Source organism: Mastomys coucha, unplaced genomic scaffold (genome assembly GCF_008632895.1).
Source record: "Mastomys coucha isolate ucsf_1 unplaced genomic scaffold, UCSF_Mcou_1 pScaffold1, whole genome shotgun sequence".
Taxonomy (NCBI): domain Eukaryota; kingdom Metazoa; phylum Chordata; class Mammalia; order Rodentia; family Muridae; genus Mastomys; species Mastomys coucha.
The window spans coordinates 21,509,649-21,520,005 of record NW_022196891.1 but is presented as its reverse complement, the minus strand read 5'-3'; positions in this window follow the sequence as shown (position 1 = coordinate 21,520,005).

The window sequence follows — 10,357 nt, the reverse complement described above, 5'->3', positions numbered from 1 at the left end:
GATTGACCTGAGTGAGTGTATACTGTTGACACGAACATGGCCCTGTGAAGAGCCCCAGTGCCATAGAAGGCCTTGTCATTCACATGGGTAATTCCAAGAATGGCAAGGTCTTCCTCTGTTTGACTATGGATGTTGACGAAGGCTTGACCTTTAGCTATAACCATGTGGACCGAAACTTCCTCCTCCTTCAAACTGAGACTACTCCTCACAGAGATGACCTTCCCAGGTGAATGGACATGCCTCCTCATCATTCCTGCTATATGTAATAAATGTTCAAAGTTTCTGAGATGTTGCTGGCACCTATACACCAGAGAGATATGTGATATCTAGTCTTGTTTGTTAAGTTGACTATATCTGGAATTAACTAGAAATCAAGTAGCTGGGTACACCTGTGGAGGACTTCTTTCTTCATTAAATCATTTGAAGACAAATTTTCAATCTGGATCTTTTGAGATAGGAAGATCCACCTCTTATCTGGGCCACACATTCTGGTGACAACCTATATAGTATACATGGAAGAAGGAAGCTCTCTGCTTGCTGGCCATTGCTTTCACCAGCAAGTCAATTCCTTCACCGACTTTAGAGCCTACTTCTTTGGTACTGAAGACTAACAGACACATCCAGTCTTGTGGACTAAACAACTATTGAATTCTTGTACTTTCCACTGGTAGACAGCCATCGTTGGGCTAGCTGAACTGTGGCTTGTCTAATAAATCTCCCATATATTTATATACATATACATGTATATATACACATGCACACATACACATGCATATATACATATATATGTATATATATACACAATATAGATATATGTATATATTTATATACATATGTGTATGCATACATATAGGTGTATATCATACATACACATATTTGTTTGTTTGTATGTATGTATGTATGTATGTTCTTCTGTTCCTGTAGAGAACCCTGACTAAGACAATGTGGTCCACCTAATTCCAGCTTTTCTCTGGGTGTGTTTGTAGTATATTTATTCTCTATTGCCCTAGTTACATCAATCCATAAGCTATACAGGTCATGACAGGGTTAGCTATTGATAAGGATGATTGGTTAATCATTGATGAAACCACTATAGAAAGCATTTTATTGTCTAAGAAATTTTGAGGATGTTAAGAAATATGAGTGATGAAAACATCATCTCTTAACCCAAAGAGTTTGTGTATGCTATGTGTACGTGTTCATGTGTGTGAGTGCATTTGAGTGTTCCAGTTAGCATGCACATGGTGAGTATGCATGTGGATAACAGAAGTCAACAATGGCGTCTGCTTTTTATTGTTCTCCTATCTATCTATCTATTGACTGATCCATCTGTCCATCATCTATCTATCTATCTATCTATCTATCTATCTATCTATCTATCTATCTATCTATCTATCTATCATCTACCTGTTTATTTATCTATTTATTTGGCACATGGTCCTTCCAATGAATTTGGAGCCCATTGACTCAGCAAGGTTGTCTAATCAGTAAGTCCCAAGAATCTACCTGTCTCCACACCAGTGGTAGGGTTATATATGTATTTTAATTAGAACATATCTCCCTTCCCTTTCCTATCTCCAAACACTTTCATATGCTCTTCCCTTTCTCCTTCAAATTTATGGCCTCTTTTTGTAATTACATGCATATGTGTTTGTATATGCACATACACTTAAATATATAATCTGTTGAATCCATAAACTGTTACTTGTATGTATTTTTTCAAACCTGACTTTTACATGGGTCTGGGTAGTGAGCTCAGATCCTCACTTTACTGACTGAGCCATTTCCTTAGCCCCAGGAAGGGTCTGTAAATTAGGGTGGCTAGAGAAGAATTTTAAAATACAAGTCATGGGCCCAAAGGGAAGGAAGGCTGGCTGAGGAACCAGACACCCTGGGGCTGTCCAAGGCGAGGGCTGACGTCAGAATGTGGGCATTTGAAGTTTTCATCACAGCAATGTTGATAATCTTGGAAGTGTCTATCAGAGCATGCATAGGAGAGCTCTAATACAGACAGGAACCAGACCCCGATTATGAAGAAATGAAAGTTGAAGCACTGTTTGAACCAGGTAACGACAACCATTCTTGAACCCAAGGGAAATATTCTAGTAATGGAGCTTCAGAAGTTCAGGGTGAGCCAGCAAGCAGGACCCCATGGTGTGAGGGCCGTTTAGCAATTCATGAACCCATAGTAGGGACTTCTGAAAATTTGATTTAAGGGCACAGCAGCATAAGCTCAGAGCCCCTCCCCTCTCCTTTTCTGCCCTCCAGTTTTCTTCCTTGACCACATTCTTGTTTTTTATTGACTGTTTAATAAACTCCTCTACTTTGGCTTGGTTAAGAAAAACAGCCTTGAATCCTGGCTAAGAAGAAAAGGGCTCTGAGGGCTCAGCCCGCTTCCTGACACAGTCTTGGGGTTGCCTTCTTTTGTCATAGGTCTGTCATCATTAGCTCTAGTCAGAGTGTCTTAAGAAGGAAGGATGATCTTTATGTTCTGTCAGATGGGGTGTGTGTGTATGTGTTTGTGTGTGTGTGTGTGCGCGCGCTCGCATGTACATTTACACTGTGTGGGCTTGTTTGTGGAGGCCAGAGGTCAACCTCTGGCATCATTCCTCATTTCCACTTTTTTTTTTTTTTTTTAGCCAGAGTCCCTTACTGCTCTGGGACTCACAAAGTAGGTCAGGCTAAGTGGCTAGTGAGCCACAGGAATCCTCCTGTCTCTGTCTCCCCAGGGCTGGGTTTACAAATGTGCACTAACATGCCTAGTGAGTTTAGGTGAACTCTGGGGTCCAGACTCAAGCCCTCATACTTGTCCAGTATACCTAGAACTTCAGGGACAAGCCGTCTTCTTAGTTTATTTATTTTTGATTTTAAACAGATGTCCTGCTTGATCCTTCTAGGGATGGCTTGACAAGCAGCTGAGGATGAGGGACTTATGGAGTATTCCTTGATGCCTCAGTTGGAAACAACGATTTCTGTGTCTGAGTCCTGCTATGATTTATTTTCTGTTCAATTTTCTCCTCTCCTCTCCTTGTCTCCAAGTGATAACCTGATCCCCGCTGCACCATATCTGGCTATTGATTAGTGAAACGATACTACACTTAGCCAAGAGGTTGAAGAGTGCTGGTGTTAGGACAGAAAATGTCAACAGTTTTTGTCTAAACAGCGTGGGGTGTGTCCATGTGTGGGAATGTGTACCTGAGCACAGGTGTCTGTCAAAGCCCCAGGAAAGCACAAGAGTCCCTGAAACTGGAGGTACAGGTAGATAGGACCTGCTTTGTGTGTGTGTGTGTGTGTGTGTGTGTGTGTGAGGAATCAAACCTGGTTATCTTGCAAGAGCAGAAAGTGCCCTTAACTGCTGAGCCATCTCTCCATCTCCCTCAATTCCAATTTCAACATACACTTTTGAAAACTCCTTTCACCACCCCACATCATTCTAACAGAGCTATTGATGTTAGGATCAGCTGCTCTGAAGCACTGGGTAGATGGGCCAGTTTGTACCTGTCATAGTTCACTATTATCTTGTCTGCAGTCTTTGGCTCTTTAATGAAATCGTGTCTCTCAAGTGGGAAACTAGAGATCCTCCATGGAATTTTTTTTTCTGCTTTTAAAAAAATTCTTAATATATATAGAAGGGGATAGTTTTTCTTTCCTATGGTAGTACAAACTGAAGGAATGTGGCTATAAATCAAATTAAGTTGTATATTATAATTTATGAATGGTTCTAAACTTTATACTCTAAAGGAATTAGGCTAAAATGTATCTATATGGTAAGAGAGAGGTGAATACGATGCTATTTGAATGCTGGACTCAGTATTTTCTAGGACTATTTGTATTTATTAATATATATATATAATCATAAGTCATAATTGCTAAGGTAATTTTTTACTTATATTTAAGCTTGAATATAACTTCAGTGAGTGAGAGTAAAAGCTTTCCTTCTTATATGTTCTACTGTTATGTAGCTGAATGTCTATAATGATACTCGTCATACAATAAGCACTCAATTACTATTTTATTTTTTGTTCCTGTGTATTGATTGTATAAAATAATGCTTGAATTTATGACATTTTATGCATATAAAATATTTTCATCATATTCACAGTCATTATTCTTCCAGTCAACATTTCAGTGAATATTTGCTAGTCAAAGAAACAGAAGAAAAAAACAGAAAATTAATATTACTCCAATAGTTTCATGGGAATTTTGGGAAAAAATATTTGAAAACTGTCACCAATAGTCTGGTGAGACTTGAAGTTAGTTTGAAAAGTTGTGGTTGAGATACATTGGTTGCTATTCTGTATAGTTTTTATCTTGGTATTTAACACCAAGGAAAATGTATATAATAAAAATAACCAGTGGCATGGGAATGAAACCCATAAACTAGCAGGCAGGCTGAGAACAGAAGGCTACAAGACACTCCACAAACTTCTAGAATATTCCTTGTGGATCCGTGGGATTTCCCTCTCCCCACGTCATGGAGATAACCAGTGAAGTTTATGGTAATAACCTCATTGCTTTGCTTTCTTATTTTAGCAGCACCCAGATTGCTTCACACTGCCTATTAACTTTGCATTTTGTGAACTTAAGATAGATTTGTGGAATACACGTTTTATTTCCTGTCATGCTTATGTCAGTCAATATACATTTATAGGATTTGTCTAAATTGATGCCAATTGCTTTAGGTTTTATTTATTTATTTTTTGGGTGTATTTTATCAACATAGCATATTTTTCTACCCAAGTGATCTTTGCCTGGGTTTAGGACATAATACCACATGCTAGTATTAAAATATTACCCATGCATCATCCTGTCTATGAGTCTGTCTTTTCTTTGTGCCGCTTCCTTGGCTGTGAATTGTTGAGTCATAGCATCTGCTTATTTTGCACTTCAGTTAGTAGTGCATTTTTAAGATTAATTTTTAATTTTAAAAATCATTTAACTGTATGTGCATTTACGCCTGTATATGTGGGTGCAGAAGCAAGTGCAGTGACTGTGAATGTCCAAAGAGCTTGAGTGACAGGTAGTTGGGAACTTGTGTGTGTGTGTGCGTGTGTGTGTGTGTGTTGGGAAGTGAACTCTGGTTCTCTGCAAGAGCAATATGTTGTCTTAACTGCTGAGCCATCTCTCCAGCCCTTCAGCTGACGATGCTTTGCAAGGTTTCCAGTGCTAATCTCCCTCTGATTTTTATTTTATTCAACTTGATGGGTGTTTAGAGTTATATCTTGATAGTGGGTGTTAGCATTCTGTATAAACTCCGCCCCTACAGATAGCTGGCAGCAGCCAGGTATGCTCCTCCCCATGGTTACCTGGCAACGGCCAGGTAGGCCTGGCCCTATAAAAGGGGGCTGCTTGCCCCCTCCTCTCTCTCTCACTCCTGCTTCTCTCCCTTGCCTCTTGCTCCTTTGTCCCCCCCCCCTATTCTCATCCCCCCCTCTCCAAGTGGTCATGGCCATCCCCTACTTCTCTACTCTCTCCTTCTCTCTGCCTTTCTCTGCCTCTGCTACCCTCTTAACTCCCCTCCCCATACCCTAAATGAACTGTATTCTACACTATACTAGCATGTGTTTGGTCCCTCAGGGGGAAGAGATGCCTCAGCATGGGCCGCCGAGGCACCCCCTTTGCCCACACCTCGCCAGAACATATTCTTATAGCTCTTCCCCTTTTTATGATCACAACAGTGGGTTTCCTTGGTTGCTAGGTGGTTGGTCTTAACTGGTTTATTGGTGTTACATGGTAGTGTCTTGGAATTGAAACAGACGGTCAAGGTGGCAGGGATGACAAAACACTTATGACATCTGATAGGTAAACAAAAGATCACAATTTTGGGAGAACAGGAAGTTGAAAGATTCTCTGAGACTCTCCGCAGGAATACAAAATGGTGTAAACGACTGCTGGGAGAGGGAGACCATGACCAGCCAAGTCCCTGTGGAGATTCTGGGAGTGTGAGCGTCCTGATCCCTGGGCAAAGAGATCCAGGCCTACAGTTTTTGAGAGCTATCACCTGTGTTGGGGTAAGCTTTCCAGGGATACAGGTCTTGGGAGTCACAGCTACTCCTTCGTAAGTCACCCCTCACCCATGGTCCTGATAGGCCTCAGGGAAAACTCACTGGTTCACCTAGAGGCATGCTGGTCTAGTCTTTCCTTTGGCTTCAGAAGTGAGTAAAGATGTGTGCTGTGTGTCCCCAAGAAAAGTCTATCATACAACAATTGGCTTTTTGGCTTTTTGAATTTTGTAAGGTAGCCAATTTAATCTTCAAGCAATTATTTTTTTTTCATGCTTTCTTTTTTTCTTATGATTTCCTACATCTGGGTGCACTCTTGGAACAGGCCCACTGACTTATAGAATGGCTGAAACCAGTTGTTACTCCTCTTCTTATTTTCTGTGCCTACAAAGTGGAAGGTCATCATTGCTCCATTGTCCAGTACAGAGATATTGTCTATGTGAACAACACCTTTGGCACTTAGAATGAGCCAATCACTAAAATGGCAGAATTTCACTTTTTCTATGTTTTTTTTTTTTTTTTTTTTTTTTTTTTTTTGTTTGTTTGTTTTTGAGACAGGGTTTCTCTGTGTAGCCTTGGATGTCCTGGAACTCACTCTGTAGTCCAGGCTGGCCTTGAACTCAGAAATCTGCCTGCCTCTACCTCCCAAGTGCTGGGATTAAAGGTGTGCGCCACCACTGCCTGGCACTTTTTCTACATTTAATTACTTAGAATCACTTGCTCATGATTAAAGGAGAGGAACCATCACCTGGAATCACACCAAGGGAAAGTCCCAGAGAAAGGGAAGAGAGTGCACATTCAGGAAAGAGATCCCAGAGATTGCAGATAGAAGAGGTTAGAATGAAATGACAATATTTCTCACAGATGTGATCGCCTTTTATGCCTCTGGCTTTTGCAGAAGTTGTGACTAGCAGAGACTTAGTTATTGATAAATATCTTGCAAAAAATTAGTCCTTGGCCAGGCAGTGGTGACACATTCCTTTAATCCCAGCACTTGGGAGGCAGAGGCAGGCAGATTTCTGAGTTAGAGGCTAGCATGGTCTACAGAGTGAGTTCCGGGACAGCGAGGAAATGCACAGAAAAACCCTGTCTCGAAAAACCAAAACCCAAAAAAAAAAAAAAAAAAAAAAAAAAAGTCCTTAATCCCTGACCAAATTCTTTTAAAGATTAATTAATTTTCACTTTTAGTTTGTGTGTGTGTATATGTTTATATGTGTGTTTGTGTGTGTGTATGTGTGTGTGCAGGTGTGTACAGGTATACATACATAACAAAAATAAGCATGTTTGCAATTGGAGGCTACATGTCTACCTTGGCTGTCATTTCTCAAGATGCCTACATCTAATTTTCTGAGATGGAACTCCCTGAGTAGGATGGGCTAGTTGGCATGCTCAGCATTAGAATCATGAGCACAAGCCACCATACCCTGCTTTTTAATGCAGGTTCTGGAGGTCAATCTCAGGTCTTCATTTTTAGGCATGAGCAGAACCCTCTCCCCATCTGTTGGACCAAATTTCAATGGCAGTTCTTAAAGCTTACTCCATTAGGTCAAAGTATTGGTTGTCTTGCTCCAAAAACTGAATTAGGAAAGGAAATTAAAGTCAGGTCCCTCTGATTGTAAGTCACGATCAGAATTCCCCGAGGCTTCTGCCTCTGTCATCTAACACCCTTGCATTTCTTCCCCTTGAAAACAAGCTGTTATATTTCTTGTGCCCATTCTGTCACATCTAGAAAGTCCTGCCAAATTTATCCTGGATAAGAACTTACTGTTAATGCTTAATAGAAAATATTACACACAGTCATATTTTTGCATTTTAACAGCATTTTGGGAGATACAATGCTTTAATCTAAAGTGATTACTTTTTTATGTGTATAGGAGTATAGAGAACCATCATTCACATACTTGCTAATGCCCAGAGACTCGGGACAAAAGCCATTAAAAGTAATGAGCTATTCCATTGACAGGCAAGAATTTCTTCGTCTAACTGTATTCTGGTCTGCCTTGCTATATAGGTTTGCCCTTGTCTTTAACCAGATGCAAATCAGCAGCATATTGCCTTGGCACTTGTGTATCTGGGCAACGGGTGACTTTGCTTTTCTTCCCAATTAGCCACCTCTCTAATCAATTTAATCCATCTCTGACAGCAAGCCATATTTCCCCACCTTGTTGATGACCATGTCATGTGGAACAGAGTCAGAAGCCTCCCTGAAGTCAAAATATATTATGTCTGTCCCTTCCTCCCTGCATGCAAGGCCTGCTGCTCTGTCAGAGGAGGCCAGTGGATGGCTCTAACATGATTTGTTGGTCACAAAGTCAAGTTGCTTATTACCCATCATCCTGAGCCCTTCCATGTGGTTGTAAATTGATTAGGCATCTCGATCTTGTGGTTAATGCACTTTTTGTCATTGTTTAGAGTCTAGGACACTCCACAGTAATCCTGGGGTGCTGTGAGGATGCATTTCCTCTCCTTAAAGAAACAGAGTGTATGTGTGCACATGGTTCAGAATGTCTCAAAAAAGAAAGTTGGTGCACCAGCAATGTCTGAAACATTTTACTAACTAGTATTCTATATTTGGTATGCAAAAAAAAAAAAAAAAGAAAGTGAAGTGATGGTTGGGAAGATGTTCAATCAGTAAAGTGCCTACTGCACAAGCATGAAAACCTGAATTCCATCCCAGAGGCCATGGAGGATGGGGAAAGCTGAGCAGGGCCTCTTATCTCAGTGCTGGGAGGCACAGAGACAGGTGTATCCCTGGAGCTTATTGACCAGCCAGTTTAGCCAAGCGACAATATTTGATGAAAGACTCTGCCTCAGAAACGGATGAGTAATAAAGACAGACACTTGACATTGACATCAGCTCCACATACCCATGCACACTTGTGCACATGCATCCCCATGTTTACACAGACACAGACACACAGATACACACACACGCGCGCGCGCGCGCGCGCACACACACACACACACACACACACACACACACCCTTTCCTTGAAAAAGTTTTGTCCTCTCCAAACAAAAAGAAAAGGAAAAGAAACCATTTCAAGATAGGATACTGTTGTGATGCAACTTGGCTCCTGGCGCAATCGTTTTCCTGAGGGTAAGGTGTTAAGGCAGATCTGGAAACTTCACCATTTTATTTCAACAAAGCCAATATCCATCTGCATGATGCATACTGCTGAAATCTAAGCACGCTGTCCCATCACGTAATTGTACACAAGTGTCCATGAAGAAGGAATGCTGATCAATAATTGATTTTCTCTCATTTAAATTTTTTATTCTCTGTTGGTCAGAATGCATACCAGAGAGAGTGAAGACCTTTTTAAGCCCTCCACTTATTTGAAGTATGTGATGGATGGATAAAAGCAAGCATCTCTAGAACATAGTTCTCTTACTCCCTCCCTATCTCAGCTCCCTGGCCCTCTCATCTTGCTTCCCATGCAAAGAATACAGAGCTTTGGTTTTTGAAGTACATTAAAGACAACAACTACAAAGGAAGATCAAGCTTGAGTTAATAAAGGGGTGTGGACCAGAGGATAAACTGGCTACAGGAAGCACATTTTATTTTCTGAGTCTCATTCACCCATTCATTCATTCATTCATTCATGCATTAATTCAGGATCCTGAAGCAGCCTAAGCATGTCAAACTTCAGAGGTCTTTTGGTTTGATATTTCGTGTGTATGTGTGTGTGTGTGTGTGTGTGTGTGTGTGTGTGTGTGTGTGTATGCATGTTCATGTGTGTATGCAGGTCAGGTGCAGATGTATACTAATGGATGCTAGAAGTCAACCTTGTGCCTTGATTCCCAGGAGTTGTCTACCCTGTTTTTTGAGACAGAAAATGTCCCTGGGACCTGGTTCTAGGAGATAAGGCCATACAAGTTTTTCTGCAAGCATCAGGAATCCATCTGCATCTTTGTCCCTAGGCTGGAATGACAGAGAGGCTCTGCCATGCATTTTTTTACATGAGTTCTAGGGCTTGAACTCATGTCTTTATGCTTGTGTGACAAACACTTTACTGACTAAGCAGTTTCACCAGTTCTTGGTTGATCATTTTAGGACCCCTAAGAAGTGGTTATCTCATCTGAAGACCCTAGGGGACTTCCTCTGTGCATAGAACTTAGAGTTTCTGTTGTTGGACAAATTCAATTCTAGAAGTTCTTCTAGTTGTATTAAATGTAATCTATTGGTGTTCATAGATCCTGAGATTGCCTTTGGTGAGTGTGAAAGGGACAGGGCTGGGGAGAGGGCTCAGTGGGTAAAGTTTCTGCTATATGATCATGAAAACTTGTAACATGTAGAAAAATGCAAATCGATCCATTCCTTTCTCCTTGTACAAAGCTCAAGTCCAAGTGGAT